At 41.1% G+C, this 20,331-nt stretch overlaps 1 protein-coding gene across 9 annotated transcripts in view; it reads left to right on the plus strand.

The window, feature by feature from the left end:
* TSPAN4 (tetraspanin 4) overlaps window positions 1-20,331 on the plus strand; it is a 1,204,586-nt gene that overhangs the window by 252,142 nt on the left and 932,113 nt on the right. The window contains exon 4 of one of the 9 annotated variants that reach the window (XM_089653563.1): window positions 1,387-1,506. The exons of the other annotated variants lie outside the window; for them this stretch is intronic. The gene's annotated coding sequence lies outside the window, so the exon portion shown is untranslated. The remainder of the gene's footprint in view (window positions 1-1,386; window positions 1,507-20,331) is intronic. 9 annotated transcript variants of the gene reach the window in all.

Raw genomic sequence — 20,331 nt, forward strand, 5'->3', positions numbered from 1 at the left:
TGTGTCACTGCGCAGTGGAAATGTGTTAAAATGATATATACTAAGCAGCTGAACACAAAAGGATTAATCCACAAAAAATCCTAACACCAGATAGATATAATGGTAACTGCAGTGCTAGAAGTGAGGCTCTTTTTTTTCAAATTTTTAACAACAGGTGTTTCAACACAAATGTACATGAATATTACAATGTTATAAAAAAATTGTAAGCAACATATCTTCAAAGTGATCAGTATTGCAGCATGACGAGTGAGACCCCTCCCCTCAAACTTTAGCAAACTATGAAAATGCAAAAAAACTTTCTTTGTGGTCAACCACTTATGATTGGTGGTGTGCAGTGACACCTTCCTTGCAGGATAGATATAAAGATAGCTCACTAAACCTAAAAGTCTTAATATTTACATATTTTAAACAACACAAATATACATGACGAATCTCTGCCTAGGCAGTAATGTGTAAGGTGGAGACCATCACCAAGCCTGTCACATATACTATGAGAGCTGCTGCTATACTGGTATGAAGGAGAGGAGGTTTTCCAGCTGCTTTGTGCATTCTTAAAGTGATATATTAACCTCCCTAGCCGTCTGATTATGTCAGTATTTCTGTGCTCAAAGCGGTACTTTTTTTAATGGAAATATGTAGTTTTTTATTGTAGGCCTGTAATTTTTAGGAATAACTCACTGAAATCTGTCCGAACAAGAGCCGTGTAAACATCCTGGGTATGCAGGGCCGGACTGATCATTTGGGCCCTCGGGCACTGCCCAAGGGCCCAGGGTCAGTAGGGGGTCCCATGAGATGCCCCTTGTACCTTTCATAGGCTTTTTTGGGTGTGGTTTGAGTGTTGACAAGGATACAGGGGCCCCATGATCCCCTATTGCCCGGGGGCCCCATGAGTTGTCAGTCCACCCGTGCGGGTATGTTAAAATTTGAAACACGAAATCATAAATTATAATTTAATAAATAATCATAAAAAATAATAGAATAATAATAATACATTTAATTCAATAATATAATCAAACCAAAAACACTGAAATTTGAAATATAGCGCCAAGTTCGCACATCACTGAGCAAAGTCACAAAATAGTTTTCAGTGTCTTATGACGAATTTCCCCACGAATCATTATCACTCAATTCTGCAAGAGGTTCTAACTTACTATCGCTGTTCTCTAGCTGGTCTAAAACCGCTTTTGACCTAAAGGGACGCTTTTTGGACGCCATGGACGTTTCTCAGTTTCCAGGCAGAAAGAACAGTAAAAATGCAGGCAGGGCACAGGACAAAGCGCTAGGGACAAAATGTATGTGAAATGGGTTGATACAGTAATGTTATACTGTGTGATTTTAGTGTATTTAGTGAATATCACTTTTTGACATTTTTAAATTTCCCACCAGTTCCGTCCCCCGTACGTCCCGACGTCACAGGGAACAGAACCTGGAAGACAGATGCCGGCATTGGCCGGAGGACATTGCCAGGGCTGCTGCAGGGGGGACATCACGGGAGCGAAGGACAAGGTCAGTGCAGAAGGGATCCCGGAGCAACGCTGCAGGGTATTCCTGAGTTTAGGTTGGGGTTACCGCTTATGTTGCTGAAACTTTACCCCGTACTACACTCAGGAATACCTCCAGGGAGGTTAATGACCCAAGTATCCTGAGCTATTGTAACGCATACAAAAAAACAAAACAAATCTGGCAATATGTCACCGAGTGGGTATTATCCTTAGACTAGAAAAAACTGTCCTTCAAGGAGCAGGAGAGCAATAGTGAGTATGATTACATGGTTGCTGTGTTTCATTTTATGTATTTTTTGTAATCTATCCTAAATCAACATATCAAATTAGATCATTTTCTCTACACCACTTCCTCTTTAACCACTATTCTACAGGGCACTTATACCCCCTTCCTGCCCAGGCCAATTTCCAGCTTTCAGCGCTGTTGCACTGTACCCATGTGAAATTTTTATAATTTTTTTGTGACAGAGCTTTATTTTGGTGGTTTTTAATCATCTCTGGGTTTTTATTTTTTCTTAAACCAAAAACCACTGAAAATTTTGAAAAAAAAAGTTTTTTCTTAGATTTTGTTATAAAATTTTGTAAATAAGTGATTTTTCTCCTTCACTGATGTGCGCTAATGCGGCTGCAGTGATGGGCACTGATGGACACTGATAGGTGGCACTGATGAGGCACTGGTAGGTGGCACTGATGGGCACTGATGAGGCACTGGTAGGTGGCACTGATGGGCATTGACAGGCATCACTGATGGGCACTGAAAGGCAGCACTCATATATGGCACTGATAGGCGGCGCTGATAGGTGGCACTGACTGGCACTGATAGGCGGCACTGACTGGCATTGTTAGGTGGCACTGATTGGCAGCACTGATAGGTGGCACTGACTGGCATTGATGGGTGACACTGAATGGCAGCTCAGATGGGCACTGATATGTGGCATTGATGTGGCACTGATGGCCACTGAAATGTGGCACTGATGTGGCATAGATGAGCACTGACAGCTGGCATTGATGGACACTGACAGGTGGTGCTGCTGGGGCTACACAGATCATCATGGCACACTGATCATCAGTGCTCTGATGATCTGTGTACATGTCCCCTCCGAGGAATGCCGATTACCGGCTCTCCTCTCCTCACAAGCTGTTAGTGTGACAGCTCGTGAGGAGAGAAATGCCGATAACCGGCATTCCCCTGTTTGCCTGTGATCAGCTGTGATTGGACACAGTTGATCACATGACCGAGCCAACATCTTCAGCTCTTTCCGTTGATTGGTGATCCGCTGTGTCCGAGGGACACAGCGCACCGCCAATCGCCGCGCTGCGCACTCCCGGAGCCGTGCATGCACGGTTAGAATGGGAGGATGTCATCTGACGTCCTCCCAGAACGAGAGAACCGCCTTGCGTCCGTCATTTTACTATATGGCGGGCGGGAGGCGGTTAAGCACTTCTCCCCAGAAAAGCAATGTTTCCATGGGCATTTATCAAGCATTCTTGAAGTGTTTACAACACTTCATAAACACATCATAAATGTCATAGTGTTAACCACTTGCCCTCCTGAGGATTTACCCCCCTTCCTGACCAGGCCATTTTTTGCGCTATGGTGCTGCGTTACTTTAACTGACAATTGCATGGTCATGCAACACTGCACTCAAAATAAATTTATGTCCTTTTTTTCCCATGAATTGAGCTTTCTTTCTATGGTATTTGATCGCCTGTGCGTGTTTTTTTTTGCACTATAAAAAAAAAGATATGACAATTTTTAGAAAAAAATTAATATTATTGACTTTTTGCTATCAAACATGTCCAGTAAAAACATTTAAAAAAATCAAATTTTCTTCATAAATTTAGGCCAAAATGTATTCTGTGACATGTCTTTGCTAAAAAAAAAAATCCCAATATGTATAAATTAAATGGTTTACGTGAACGTTATAGCGATTACAAATGGCGGTATAGATACTGGAATGTTTTTTGTTTTTACTAGTAATGGCGGCATTCAGCTACTTATAGTGGGACTGTGGCAAGCATTCTGACACTGGGGGGAACTGACTTGGTGTCACTGACATCCCCAGTGACACCAATACAGTGATCAGTGCTAAAAAAAAAAAGCACTGACACTGTACTAATGGCACAGGGGAGAAAGGGGTTAACGTGAGGGGCGATTAAAGGGTTAACTGTGTGCTGGGAGTGTTTTACATAGGGGGGCCGTGTCAGTGTGCTTCACTGTAAGCACACTGCTTTGGATGGCTGTGCTGTGCACAGCAGTCTGCCCAAGCTGACAGGAAGGAGAACTGTTAGTAAACAAAACAGTTCTCCTCCCCTTCGAAGATCCTCGGAAATCACTGGCCGGGACCAGGTGATTGACAGCTGAGGCCGTGAATGATGATGCGGGTAGGGCGCGTGCCAGCCCCCTACCTGGAAATGGAAAATCATGTATATATATATGTGATTTTGCACACCTGTGCCACCCTGTAGCAGTATTTCTGCTATAGGGTGGATGGGAAGTGGTTAATGAGCATTGCTTCATTCTTCATAATCAACACACATATTAATGAGCCCTAAGAGTGTCAGTGGGGTTGAATTAGTAAAACTAGAGAGTGCAAAATCTGGTGCACCTGGGCATGGCAGCCAGTCAGCTTGTTCAATTAAGCTTTGACAAAAAAAAGAATGCAAAAATCACTGTCTGTGAACACAGTTCACCATGCCATCCAAAAATGCAAGGTAAAATCTCTATCATGTAAAGAAGAAGTATCAGGGATACCACAAGCATCCAGTAAGGATGAAAAAACAAAAAATAAATAAGTGCGCTGTACACTAAACTAATCTGACACAATAACTAAACACAATATACCAAAAATAGACCATAAATAAATATGTGCATATACAAAATCTGCAAAAAATGCATCCAAAGTGCTAAAAGTCCATGTATATAATATAAATTATCAAACAGTCCCAAATCCAATGTGAAAGTGCTGTGTGCTGAAAGGATCCTCCAACAAAGTGCTATGGTGTCCACAAGTGCTTGCCACAATAGACAGATCAGCCTCTTACCAGACACATTGATCTCCAATTAAGAGATCAAACGAGCATACGGTGTTCAGATTCCACACTGACACCCATGCTAACAATATCAAGGGAGATTGATGGGCGGCTGTGGGCTCACCCAAATGAATTCCTCACATCGAACCACTCTCCATAAGGTAACTATGCATTACTTGCGGAGAGAGATGCTTGGAAGCTGTCAGCACCTGAAAAAGTTGGAAGCTAGCAGGCCACGATGCAACAAGCCACAAGAGACTGAAAAGATCCACATAGAAGAACTGGCAATCAGTACATGTTCTGTCCCTCCCCCTCTGGAACCTTTCCATATGCTAGGCACACTCTCCCTATCCAGCAGGTTCCTGTCCCTGACCTAGCCACACATGAAATGCAAGGATGACCAGATCAGTGGGCTGTACCTTAGGAAATCAGGCTGCATACGGTTAAATTAACGTTATTAACATGAATATCATTCTTACAATACCACCAACACCAATAAACTCAAACAATGTAAAGTGACAAAATAAGCGTGAAAAGCAAATGATAACCTAACTATATACAAATGGAGGGAGCAAACACAAGCGGGGCAAGGTCAGCACTAAGACAGGAAACAAGAGGAGCAGGGAGCAAGGTACTGGGATCAGAGGTCAGACGGGCATGCTTGCAGGAGGAATACTGAAGTACTGAGCCTCAGTTATGGGTGGGCTTATATACCTCCCAGCAGCCCACATCAGGTTCAGCCTAATTACTCAAACAAGCCAGATGCTGGGAAACACCCGCTGGTGATCACTGGAACTGCGCCCTTTGTCTCTGGGAACCACAGTGCCACCAGCAGGTGACACAGGTGATGACACAATTCCTGACAAAAAGCCATATCTGAACATGGGCCAAAGTTCATCTAAAATGGTCTGCTGTAAAGTGAAAAACTGTTTTGTGATTGGACTAATTGAAATTTGACATTTTTTGCCAACCATGGGTGCTGCATTTTCTGCACTAAAGAAGAGATGGAGCTTCCTGCTTGTTAACAGCGTCCAGTTCAAAAGCCTGCATCTCAGAGGTGTAGGATGCATTAGGGCAACTTTCACATCTGGAAAGGCACCATTATTGCTGAAAGATACACTGTATTGCCAAAAAGTATTGGGACACCCCTCCAAATCACTGGATTCAGGTGTTACAGTCACCTCCATGGTCACAAGTGTATAAAATCAAGCACCTAGACATTCAGACTGCTTCTACAAACATTTGTGAAAGTAAATGCCTGGCTATCACCATTCCAAATTGAGTATATTGTACTTCATCCAATCCATATTCACCCACCACTGTTTCTTTTGTTTGCTTTTTTTATCCACGTTTTACCTATGTTATGGGATTTTTACTACTGATGTTCTATAGTTAATTTTGACTTAAAGTCACATGCTAATAATAATATTAATCCTAACATATCTAATTTTTTTCTTGGCTTTTTAATGTTCATAGTAAATATGCTCAACTAATTAGCATTGTGAATGGTGACAATGTTACTTGTATATACACTATATTGACAAAAGTATTGGGACACCCCTCCAAATCACTGGATTCAGGTGTTACAGTCACCTCCATGGTCACAAGTGTAAAAAAATCAAGCACCTAGACATTCAGACTGCTTCTACAAACATTTGTGAAAGAATGTGTTTCTATCAGGAGCTCAGTGATTTCAAGCATGGTACCATGATAGGTTGCCACCTGTGCAATAAATCCATCCATTGAATTTCCCTGCTACTAAATATTCCAACTGTTAGTGGTGTTATAACAAAGTGGAAGCAACTGGGAACAACAGAAAATCAGCCAAGAAGTGGTAGGCCATGTAAAATGACAGAGCGGGGTCAGTGCATGCTGAAGCGCACACATAGTGTGCAGAAGTTGCCAACTGACTGCAGAGTCAATAGCTAAAGACCTCTAAACTTCGTGTGGCCTTCAGATTAGCACAATAACAGTGCGTAGTAACTGCATGGGTTTCCATGGCCGAGCAGCTGCATTCAAGCCTTACATCACCAAGTGCAATACAAAGCGTCGGATGCAGTGGTTTTAAAGCAAGCCGCCACTGGGCTCTAGAGCAGCGAAGACTTGTTCTATGGCGTGGCAAATCACTCTTCTCTGTCTGGAAATCCGATAGACAAGTCTGGGTTTGGCAGTTTCCAGGAGAATGCTACTTGCCTGACTGCATTGTGCCAAGTGTTAAGTTTGGTGAAGGGAGGATTATGGTGTGGGGTTGTTTTTCAGGGGTTGGACTTGGCCCTTTGGTTCCAGTGAAGGGAGTTCATAAGACGTCAGCATACCAAGACATTTTGGACAATTTCATGCTCCCAACTTTGTGGGAACAGTTTGGGAATGGCCCCTTCCTATTCTAACATGACTGCGCACCAAAGCAAGGTGCATAAAAGACATGGATGAGCGAGTTTGGAGTGGAAGACCTTGACTAGCCTGCACCTCAACCCGAAAGAACACCTCTGGGATGAATTAGAGCCGAGACTGCAAGCCAGGACTTCTCGTCCGACACCATTGTCTGATCAGGGTGGGACAAATCAGTATTGAACCCTACGGACTAAGACTGCGATGCCATTAAAGTTCATGTACGTGTAAAGGCAGGCCGACCAATTCTTTTGGCAATATAGTGCATATCCAAGTTTTAGAGCAGCAAATGCTTTCATCCAGACAACATCTTTTTCAGCAAAGGCCTTGCCTATTTCAGTAGGACAGTGCTAAACCACCCCAACCATCTATGACAACATCATGGCTTCATAGTAGAAGAGGCTTAACTGGTCTGCCTGCAGTCCAGACCTTTCACCAATTGAAAATATTTGGCGCATCTTGAAATGAAACATAAAGCAAAGAAGACCCAGGGATGTTGAGCAGTTAGAAACCTGTATCAGGCAAGAATGGGACAACATTCCTCTCCCAAAATTCCAGCAACTAATCTCTTCAGTTCCAAAACCTTTACAGAGCTTGTTAAAAGAAGGGGGGATTATACACTGTGGTAAGCATAGCCCTGTTCCAACTTTTTGTGTGGGTGCCATCAATTTCAAAATTACCTTATTTGTTTTATTCAAATGGTACATTTTCTCAGTTTTAACATTTGTTATGTTTTCTATTATCTATTATGAGTAAAATATGGGTTTATGAGATTTTAAAATCATTGCATTCTGTATTCATGCAGATTTCACACCACTTTCTTGGAATTGGGGTTGTATAAACCAGGTTTTTAGGTGGGTATATTATCACAACTGTAGGAATATCTTAAGTGTAATTTTGATAAAAGGGCATTGAATGATGGCAAATAATGTACTTCCAGTTTTTAATCAAGCCAGATTAAGGCTTCACTCACACAGCCTATTATAGCTATTTTCTATGACTAATGTAAATCTCTCAGTGATTTATCGTGCCCAGGGAGAAGCACGTTCCGCACACAGCCTGCCATACAATGGATGTATGTGGTCATATTCTTGTAGATGCAGATGCCTATTTACATTGGCTTTTACCCACTCGTGCACATCTGATTTATCTCCTGAATGCCAAACTTCTGTTTTTCGGATCAGCTGTCAGATGTGCATGTGTGAGTAAACGCCACAAAGAAGCATCAAGGTTTACAAGAATACGCCCATGTAGAGCTATTCACTAAATGGCAGGTTGTAGGGAGCATATGCAGGTCCTCAGGTGTGGGAATACACCAGGAGATATACTACTAGTTAAAAAGCTAGGTGCATAAAATGCCTACAGATAGTCATGTGCATAAACCCTTTAGAGGAAATATAGTTGCTTATTGATCTGTAGATTGCAATACTCTTTGTCTAAAAGATATCTTCATTTGTGAAGTGAATCTAGGCACATACATTACAGAATTTAATGTTCTGCTGCTTTCATAATTTATTTACAAGTGTGAGTTTATTTTATAATTTTATGAACAAAATGCTGGTTATATACATTCTTCCAATATATTCAGCTGAGGTACAGATAGGACCTTTGCATTTCTCCAGGATCACTCATTTTGTGTTATTTAATCCTCCCCTTTTTGAGGTCTAACCACATCTCTAGACATATTCCTTAATTAATGTTCTCCGCTGAGAAATTGAAATGTAAAGCTCCCTTCTTCCTAGCTTAGAGTTGATTGCCTGATGAATGGTGGTTCACAGATGGCCTAATTTAAACCATATGCACTTTTATTTGTGGAAAGGCAAGTATCTCTTATGTTTAGTTACACCCACAACATTTCTTACGGCATCATTTCAATGAATGTTTGAATAGACATGACCCCTAGATTCAATGACTAAAGCCATTTTCTGTACTAAATAGAGATGAGAAAATCCTTAAAAATCGGTTTTGCTTGGAATTTGCCTGATCTTTTGCTGCGATCCTGGTTATTGGCCTTTCATTTACAAATCTGCATTTTTTCCATATTTGAGTCCTTTGTTAAAAAAAAAAGGTGCAGTACAAGGTAAGTATCAGTCACATGGTGTATTATTCCCATTGCAAGAGTGGCCCATGGGTGTGTTTCCAGTGTTGTGCTAAAAGAAGGGGAGATCTGGGAAATTTTGGTGGGCAAACACCTACTGGCCCTTTCACAATAAGCCCAGTCTATATGTTGTCCTTAAGTGTGTTCAAACAGGTCTAAGCTATTTGAAACCTGGTCACACGGCTATTTGTATCCAGTTATATTATGTGCATTTAGGAATTAATCCAGGTCTTTTTTAAAACAATCTATTGAGCTGCCCAGAACCAGCTCTTAAGGGAGTATATTCCACATTTTCACATCTCTTACTGTGAAGAAGCCTTTCCATATTTGGAGATTAAATCTGTATTCCTCCAGCCATAAAGAGTCCCGCTTGTCCTCTGTTATGACCTTAAAGTGAATAAGTCAACACCAAGTTCACTATAGGGACCACTTATGTATTTATACACCTTGATCATATCCCCCCTTAATCTCCTCTTTTCAAGTGAGAATAAATTCAATTCAGCTAAACTTTCCTCATAGCTGAGCTCCTCTATGCCACTTATTAGTTTGGTTGCCCTTCTCTGCACTTTCTCCAGTTCCCCCACATTCTTTTTGTGAACTGGTGCCCAAAACTGAACAGCATATTTCAGATGAGGTCTTACTAATGATTTGTACAGGGGTAAAATTATATCTCTCTCGATGCAGTCCATACCTCTTTTAATACAAGAAAGCATTTTGCTCGCTTTGGAAACTGCAGCTTGGCATTGCATGCCAATAATAAGCTTATGATCTACCGGAACTCCCAGATCCTTCTCCACCATTGATTCCCCCAGTTGTACTTCCCCTAGTATGTATGATGCATGCATATTTTTAGTCCCCAATTGCAACAACAATAAACCTCATTTGCCACACAGTTTCCCAATTAACCACTTGCCTACCAGGCACTTATACCCCCTTCCTTACCAGGCCAATTTTCAGCTTTCAGCGCTGCCGCACTTTGATTGACAATTGCGCGGTCATGCAACATTGTACCCATATGAAATTTTGATCATTTTTTTCTCACAAATAGAGCTTTCTTTTGGTGGTATTTAATCGCCACTGGGCGCTTTACTTTTTGCGCTATAAATTAAAAAAAGTGCAAAAAATTTGAAAAAAAAAAAAAGTTTATTTGTTTCTTTTATAAAATTTTTCGAACAGGTATTTTTTCTCCTTCACTGATTTGCGTTGATGAGGCGGCACTGATGGGCACTGATAGGCGGCACTGATGGGCACTGATAGGCAGCACTAAAGGGCACTGATAGGCAGTACTAATGAGGTGGCACGGATAGGCGGCACTGATAGACAGCACTAATTAGGGGTCACGGATAGGCGGCACTGATATGCAGCACTGATAGGCGGCACTGATAGGTGACACTGATGATGGGTACTGATAGACGGCACTGACTGGCATCACTTCTGGGCACTGACTGGTGGCACTGACTGGCACAACCCCTGGGCACTGACTGGTGGCACTGACTGGCAGCACTGCTGGGCTGCACTGGTGGGTGGCACTGGTGGGCAGCACTGGTGGGTGGGCACAGGTGGGTGGCACTGGTGGGCATCACTGGTGGGCACAGGTGGGTGGGCACAGGTGGGTGGCACTGCTGGGCACATGTAGGTGGCACTTCTGGGCACAGGTAGGTGGCACTGCAGAGTGGCACAGGTGGGTGCACTGCTGGGCACAGGTGGGGGCACTGCTGGGAACGGGTGGGCGGGGCTAGTGGGCGCACTGCTGGGCGGAACTTGCGGGTGTCACTGCTGGGCACCGATCATCAGGGCACTGATCATCAGTGCCCTGATGATCGGTGCCGATCCCCGCTCTGACAACTGCCGGTTCTCGGCAGTACTTTCCTCACGATCCGACAGCGTGAGGAAAGTGCAGCCGAGAACCGGCACTTGCATTTCCCTGTGATCAGCGTGTCATTGGACACCGCTGATCACGTGGTAAAAGGCCGGTGGGATCGGCCTTTCACCACATCACGTGATCAGCTGTGTCCGTTGGACACAGCGATCACGGAGATCGCCGGGTGCGCGCCCCCTGGGGCGCGCAGGAGAGCGCGTTCTGGGAGGACGTCATATGACGTCCACTCAGACCTGGCCGGCCGCGGTGAAGCCGTCATTCGGCTATGCGCGGTCGGCAAGAGGTTAAACAGTGCATTGAGGTCAGCTTGTAAATTGTAGCCATCCTGTAAGGATGTTATTCCACTGCATAGCTTGGTGTCATCTGCAAAGACTGAAATGGTAATTTTAATCCCAGACCCTATATCATTTATAAATATATGAAAAAGTAAGTGTCCCATTACTGAACCTTTGGGTACACCACTAACAACTTCATTCAGAGTATGAATCATTAACCACTACTCTCTGAATACGATCTTTTAGCCAGTTTTCTATGCATTTACAAACTGATTTTTCCAAGCCTGTAGACTTTACCTTACACATTAGCTGTGTGTGGGAAACTGTATCAAATGATTTTGCAGAAACCAAGTATACCACGTCCATAGCCACCCTTCTGTCCAAGATTTTGCTCACCTCCTCATAAAAAGAATGCAGATTTGTTTGACAACTTCTGTCTTTCATGAATCCATGCTGTCTGTTGCTTAAAATATTTTTTTCTAGCAAGAACTCATCTATGTGGTTGTTTATTAAACTCTCCAGTATCTTCCCAACTACAAAAGTTAAATTTACAGGTATATAGTTACTTGGTAAAGACTTTGACTCATTTTTAAATATAGGCACCATGTTGACCTTATACCAATCCAGCGGTACTATGCCAGTCATTAAAGAATCCCTAAAAATTAGAAACAATGGCTTTGAAATGACAGAGCTCAATTCTTTTAGGACAATTATTTTATTCTGTCTAAATATTTTTTGACCATATCAGTTTTGAGCCATTGTGGATCATTCGGAGCTGTGTCAATAGCATTCCCATTATGGACTAAAGTTCCCCCATGCTCCTTTGTATATAGAGAACTGAAGAAGGTATTTAATACATTTGCCTTCTCCTTTTCCCCAGCCATCCACTCCAGATTATTTTATAATAACCTCTAAGCACAGTACACTGCAGAGAAGTGAGCATGTTTGATGGTGATATCAGAATGCAAGCTAATATTAGATATTTATGTTTTGTGTCTATGTTACCTGATCTACCAACCTCCACATATATTTCCACTTACATACACTGTCGATGCTACAGGTAATTTAAAAGATGAGATACTTTTTGAGCTGAGCAGATGGCTGCCACTCTGTGAGTTGGAATGAATGCTGCTGTGTAACATAAGAATAAATTACTGCTAATTTTAAGGAATGACTGCTGCTAAGTCCAGAATACTGTGAGGTGCTGCTGTCGTGTTAATAAAACTGACTGACTGCTGCAACTTTAGAGGTGACATTGACTTCTGTCACTGTATAATAGACTGTAAGAAGCTATGTTATAAAACACAGAGTAACCACTGACCTGTTACAGCAGGTTAAGTAACCCTTTATACATTACCAGAGATTGAGTGTCCACTACAGGCAATTCAATGACTGCTGAAATATTACAGGAGAATGAGACATTTCTGATACTTTACAGATGATTGTCTGTGTACTAAAGTTATTGTCAGCACCCCACTCTTAGGTGACTGAAAGTACAATTCCAGTTATAAGGATGAGATTGTGAGCATTTTGGAAGTATCTCTCTTTGATGGAGAAGCAGGATCTGATTCTCTACCTGATGTTCCTGGGGGTGGACAACTGGCAGGTAAATTGCTGATCAGTCATTGGATCAGGGAGAGTAGTCTCTCTGGAGGCCTTTTTCCTTCTATGTTTTCATTGGGAGATTGCAGTCGTGGACCCCTCGCATTTCCTTTCAGTTGTAAGGTGCATCAATTCATGACCAGATGCAAATATCTGTGGGTGAATGTGACAGATGTCCTAGTGTTACTGTGGAATTAGTACAGTCTAAGACATGCCTCTGAAGCCCATATCTTGTCTACTTTGTAGGATCGAGTTTAAAGGAATTTCAATCATACTGGTGGTGCCAGACTGGTCTCACAGGCCTTGGTGCGCAGATGTGATTTGTCTAGTCACATACCCCCACGGCGTTATTTCTTCAAAGAGATCTTCTATCTCAGGGACCTATTTTCCACTCTCACTGGTCTTTTGCTAGGTACTGAGGGACAGGGAATGTCTGTGGCAGCGACTCCAACATTGTTCAAGGCCTGAAAGGCCACTTCTTGTAAAATGCATCATTGTATGTAGAGCGAAACAGGCGATAGCTCTCGGTGTGGTTATAGGGTATATATGGGTCTCGCCACTGTGGATGCTAGTTTTGGGTGTAAAGTCTTACAGGCAGCACTATAATGTATTTTGCCATGTGACTTTGACTTGGGCCCTTGTGTTGTCTCAAGTTATCTCCTTCTCATCTGTGGACACTGCTTCGTAATGTTTAATTATTCAAGATCTAAGATCTTTTTGCTGTGTTCTTCAATGAACAGAAAATTAACACATTCTGCAATTTCTAGTGGCAGGAATCTGTGAATTCCTCCATCTGGATTGACTGGTGTATACAAAAAGCTGTGGCAGCTTAGCCCATACAAAGCAATGACAGGCTGATTGAGGTCACAGCTATTCATGACTGTTTGCACAGCCAGCGACTAACTGTGGTATTCGTGGCTGGATGCATGCGTCTAGATATGATAACCGCAGTTGGCTGGCTGTGCTAATAGCTGAGGCTGCTGTTAGCTTGTCATTGTTTTGTATGGGCTGAGTAGCTGCAGCTATTCACACACACCTGTCATTCCAGATACATGAATTTGCAGATCTCAGTGTGTGCTAATTGCCTGTCTGAATGTAGCCTGATGCAGGCCATACATGGGTCGAATTCTGAACAAATGTTCTTCAGAAAGTTGCAAATTTTGTGCATTTTGTAATCCAATGGTGCCACTATTGATTTGATTTGAAATTCAGCCAACTAAGTCTTCAATTTCACCCCCATGTTGCTAAAGAAAATTATTTTTGTGGCTAGGAATCTTCTTTTCTTTCCAGATCACAGCTAATGCTAATTTCTTTTTCGATTATATTCTTGCATGATTCTCCCATTATTGATGAGAACTTCATTCATTTTTAAAAAAATGTCCGACATGCCCAATCATCAAACACAATGGCCGCACAGAAATTAGCCATTTCTGTGGCCCACTAATGGTGGGAAAATTCAAACGAAAATTCTTGGTTACAATTTTCGAAAGAAAATTTGTTCTGAATTCAACGCATGTATGGCCTGCATTAGGAATAAATGTTAAGGATTTTACATTCAGATGGAGAGGCAGCAAAAAGAAATTGACATTTTAAAAAGATTATGTGGATTATTTGTGGCTTTTGTGCAAATGCTAAAATATTTGCAGAGCTATTTTTTTTATATAAATTGACCTCTTACTGTCTCTATGACCATTGTTACTAGGAAAATTGTGAATCTATGCAGCCTGGACACAAACAGTTCTAATCCTTCACTATTTTAGGCAAAACTAACAAAAAATGGCTATTAAAAAATAAATGAATAAATACATTTAATTTATAATTTTTGCAAAGTAAGGCTGGGCTATCAAATGGCAGCACAGTCCTGAAGATTATACTCTCAGCTTGGTGGTGCATGTTATAAAGTTGACAGCAGTGACTGGCATGCTATCTTTTATCATAATAATTTTCTCTTAAAAATATTCAATTCACAAATATCACTATATATTTTTTTAATTTTGACATGGAATGAGCATTTATTTGTTAAAAGCCTTGTTATGAATCATTATTACAAAGTGTTACATTATCTCCACCTCTAAAAGCTTTTTTTTCTGTCTTCTCTCAATGGACACCGTTTTTGAAACTTAAGCTGACCATACACTAAAAAATGTTTTTCCTTCAGTCCAACAGAATCCTTCATCCACACAAATTATGTGGATGGACAAAACCCCCTACTGGACTGTTAAATTCTGACAGCTATGTGCACTGGCTGTCAGGATCATTGAACAGTGCCTGCAGCTTATTGGCTAAAGACACTGATCGGCCGACAATTTTTGGCCCACCTCCTTTGACAAAACTAGATTGAGTAATCACATTTTGTTGAAATGGTGTATGGCAGCTTTGGACTTAACAACAGCCTGAAGCTAGCAGTATTTTAAAGGGCCATAACCTGTGTGATCATCTTTGAACTGAGTAACATGCATGCAGTAACACATCTCTTCTTTAACATGATTCCTATAGTGAACTAAAACAAAAAGTGGAACCCACTTCCTGTGTATATAGGACAGTTAGTATAAGGATTAATGGTAGAGGGGAATAGCACGTGATGGGTGTTATGTAAGTCAAGCAGGAGCAATATGGCCATTTAACAACTTCTCTCTCTTACATTAGGCAAGTTAAAAAGCCATAACTATACAAGTGTAAAGTGACCTAATAAAAGTCAATGAAATGTAATTGAATCTTTCCAGTGTCACCAGCTGCATTGACAGGTTCATTTTTATCACCTGCTGCATGACACATTGCTTTCAAACAAACGATCTTTTGTGGATGTCTCTGTGACAGGTTAATATAGTCTTACACTGGCTGGGAACATCTTGGCTTAAGAAGTTTATATCCTGCATTTTTGCTGTTGACCTCTTTCTGCTTAAGAAAATCTGACATTTTTACCATTTAAGGATTGTAACTGCACGCCAGCTCCCCTGCCCCACACAGTCTTTTACTCAGTCCTGGTTTATTGGGGCCCAGATAAAATAAACACTAGTTTTATTTATGTCTGTTCACAAGGGCAAATTCATAGCACAAGTAAGTTTATTCAATTTATTTTTATCCATAGCAAATATTTAATCAGTACATCTGTGTTTCCATATAAAAATAACTCAGGATTCCACCTACTGCAGAAAAGTAATTTCCTTCCTATCACTTACTTGATGGATATGTATAGACGTGCTATAAACAAAACTGCACAAATAGGCAAGCCCCACAAAAGCTGATTTGTGTAAGAAGAATATTCAATGATCATGAACAATACAACAGCATTCTAGGTACAAAAGTGAACACAGATAAGATGAAAGATGTCTGTCGAAATGACTTTCCAACTTGTTAAAAATTACTAACTCCAGACTACTGTTGTTTTTTAGAAATGTAGAAACTAGTGCAAAGTTTGCTCAAAAGGCAATTACAGTCTAAAAGACACTTACTATGGTTTACAGCACAAACAAGAATAAAGAACAACTCTCCTAAAATCGATGCAAAATATTTTTTTGTTTGTTCTCATTCCATTTCTATTAAGAATATTTGTTAAATATTTTATATATTAAGTGCATAATTGTTAAATTTTCCTAAAAATCAACCCATAAATGGTCCTCCATGGTTGATTTACATTGGCTCTTGATATGTCATTTAATAACTGCCTTTATCCCTTTTACTGTCACCACCTTATGTCATATGGAGGTGGCAGAGTGGTGTTTTACACACATACACTGCTACAGCAGCTGGAAGTGTTTGTGTATACTCCACAGGCCGATGGCTTTCTGTGACCTCCAAAACCGTGCCCCCACCATGTTTCCGAGGCTCAACTGTTCCACCTGTGGGCCTGGGACCTGCATGTCACTGGTTGGAGTGGAGGGAGACTAGCTGCTAAGAACCAGAAGAAATGTATGTGTTTAACTGTATTCTGGTTACTGTTGTCCCTAGCTGTGCTCTATTAGCTTCAGTGGTGGCTAGGTGAGACATCAGGGGTCTAAATACCCCAAAGTCTTGTTAAAGGGAACCTGCCATAAAGAGTTTGTTACATAAGGGACATTTGTCCACTATGTGATATACATTTTATTGAAAAAAGTGTCAAAAAATAAAGTTACACCCAAGCACTTAGAAACCCCCCTCAAAAAATGTTAGGCCCGCTCCGCAACTGCGTTTATGCACATACGAACATAAACACACCCATCAAGGGCACCTACATTTGAAATCTTCACTTGTCCTAAACATGTCACATATTGCTGTGCACTAATTTTAGGGCCAATATTCACAGTTAATGCTAAAGTGATGACCTATAGGGGCTTTTAAAGCATTGCCAATGTTAAATATAAGGTACCAAAAATTATTGCCATTTTGCGGGCAAACGCAATTTTAAAGTTTGACAATTGTGCAAATGTTCAATTCACTAAGAATTGTGCAGTAAATACCTACTGCAGTAGTTTTGATAATGCAGTAATTACCGCATATTTTCATGCATTAAGTTATCGCATGTCGAAGGTCATTTCCGGTGGGCGGAGCCAGGATATCCCGAATCACCTAATGAAAACTATAGTTTGTATTACATTTTGAAATTCAATAGTAAACCACATATAAATAAAAAATAAAAATGTTTTGGGGGATTCTGAATATGGGCTTTCAGCTGTGGACATAACAGAAGAGTCACAGGTACAAGCATTGCAGAGGTGAGAGATTAATAAGAAGTTTGAAGGCATGTAATAAAAACATGCAATTATTTTGGTTGGGACAAATATACTATAAATACAGTGCTCAGCATAAATGAGTACACCCCTTTTGAAAAGTAAGATTTTAATCAGTATCTCAATGAACACAAGAACAATTTCCAAAATGTTGACAAAACAGTCTTATAGAAAATCTTTTTCACTCATTACATAAAAGTAAGGTTAATAATATAACTTAGATTACAAAATCTTCAGTTTTTCTCAACATAGTTGATGCAAAAATGAATACACCCCACAAAAAACTACTATATCTAGTATTTTGTATGACCTCCATGATTTGTAAGGACAGCATCAAGTCTTCTGGGCATGAAATATACAAGTTGGCGACATATTGCAACATCTATCCTTTTCCTTTTTTTCAAGAACGACTTCTTTTAGAGCCTGAATGCTGGATGGAGAGTGATGCTCAACTTGTCTCTTCAGAATTCCCCATAGGGGTTCGATCGGGTTCAGATCAGGAGACATACTTGGCCACTAAATCACTTTCACCCTGTTTGTCATGTTTCACATGACTGTCATATTGACTGTCATATGCCTTTTAAGTGTTTTCTATATCTTGTCTCTGCCCCTCCCCTTCCTTTGGTTTAGTTAATGTTGTATAGATAGCCTTCCTCCTTTCCCAGGAATGCATTGCAGCAAGCCTCATGGCATGGAGCAGAAACAGTATGATCTTTTGACCTATCGAATGTTCATTGTTGTAAGATTCTCTCAGTTTATGGAATAAACTTCACAAGATCTACAAGATGTCTTCTCGATTGAGCCACTGACTGTGGTATCCAACTGAGGTTGAAGTTATCGCTATCTCATCACAACTGTAAGTTACAGAGATCACACTATCAATGCTTTGATTGGAGAGACAGAACAGTCAAAATATCTGTGGAATGCTTCATAGGACGCTGGCTAATCAAAGGATCAGTGAACTGTCTTCATAAGTATCCTTGCTAGCTAGTATACACAGTGAGATGTTACATGGATACTGGATATAACAGCTATAGAGAGTGCAGCCACTTCTACACAAGTCTGTACATGCCTCCAAGTATATCCCAGTATAACACTCATCAGTGTCAGGACAAATTATTGATGTGAATGTTTTACAACTGCAAGTTTATACACTGCATCTGTATACATTACCACATAGCTTGCCTGTGAACTTATAGGAAAGAAAAAGAAAATCTTCCTGCAGCCATTGCCTAGGAAACCTGCTAACCCACGGGAAAAGTGATACATTTCTCTGTAAACTTTCTATCAACCTCTCTCCTTGCTAACATGATGTTTCAGGAAAGTAATATACAGTCTTGGGAAACTAATACATAACCACAATCAGAGCTTCATCCAGAGCAGGACTTAGATAAAAGAGAAAAACGCTTAAGAAATCCAACCTGTAAAGTGCAAGAGAATTTTAATACTGATAAAGAAGAATTGCTGTCTAATATTAATGACTTATGGTCTAATACTGTTAAATGCATGTCTGCTCTCTCCCAACAATCTCATGAGCCAATACAACTAGAGGGCGCTATCCAGCAATTGAATGTTGCTTATGAGAATTATCAAAGACTGTGTGTTAAATATATTGCTTTGTTAAAGCGGTACAACTCTCAAGGGTCATTGGAAGAATTAATGAGATTTGAGGAGCTCAGTCTTGAAAGAGACAATTTTGTGGTGCGAACAAAGACAAAGGCAGAAGTGAAAATAACACAGCTCCATGAATCCAGATCTTATCGCTCTGCATCTACTAGACCAGCAATGGGCAAACTACGGCCCAGCGGACCTTTTAATCCGGCCCGCGGAGCTAGGCTCCTCTCACAGTACGCCTTGAAGACCGGTGCAGCATGAAAATCTGTCTCCTGTGAGGATCTGTCCCCCTCGACGTATCTGCGCATGTGCCGGAGATCGCCGATCGGCTGCTAATGCCTGAAACTGGCACATGCGCAGATACGTCGAGGGGGGACAGATCCTCATAGGAGACAGATTTTCATGCTACACCGGAACGAAGCGGGACCACGGCGAGAGGAACGCGCGGAGCAAAGGTAAGTGAATTGACACAGGGGGGACTTGGGGACTTAATATGGGGGATGAATTAATATGGGGGATGAATTACTATAGGGGGATGAATTACTATGGGGGATGAATTACTATATGGGGGATGAATTACTATATGAGGGATGAATTACTATATGGGGGATGAATTACTATATGGGGGATGAATTACTATATGGGGGATGAATTACTATATGAGGGATGAATTACTATATGGGGGATGAATTACTATATGGGGGATGAATTACTATGGGGGATGAATTACTATATGGGGGATGAATTACTATGGGGGATGAATTACTATATGGGGGATGAATTACTATATGGGGGATGAATTACTATGGGGGATGAATTACTATATGGGGGATGAATTACTATGGGGGATGAATTACTATGGGGGATGAATTACTATATGGGGGATGAATTACTATGGGGGATGAATTACTATATGGGGGATGAATTACTATATGGGGGATGAATTACTATATGGGGGATTAATTACTATATGGGGGATGAATTACTATAGGGGGGATGAATTACTATGCTTACTATGGGGGAATATTACTATACTTACTATGGATGACACATACACATCATTCATCTACAGACTACCAAACAACAGGGTACATGCAGAATCACGGTTTGTTTCTTTAAATTGCAGTTTGAACCAGAAGCCTGAAATAAAAAGGCACTTTGTGGACTTTATGCAGAAGGTGTTTGAGAGAGATCATGCTGAGCCTGCACCTCCTCTTATGGAAGGAGAAGAATG

This window comes from Staurois parvus, unplaced genomic scaffold (assembly GCF_062004578.1).
Source record: "Staurois parvus isolate SC_StPar_1 unplaced genomic scaffold, SC_StPar_1.0 ptg000715l, whole genome shotgun sequence".
Taxonomy (NCBI): domain Eukaryota; kingdom Metazoa; phylum Chordata; class Amphibia; order Anura; family Ranidae; genus Staurois; species Staurois parvus.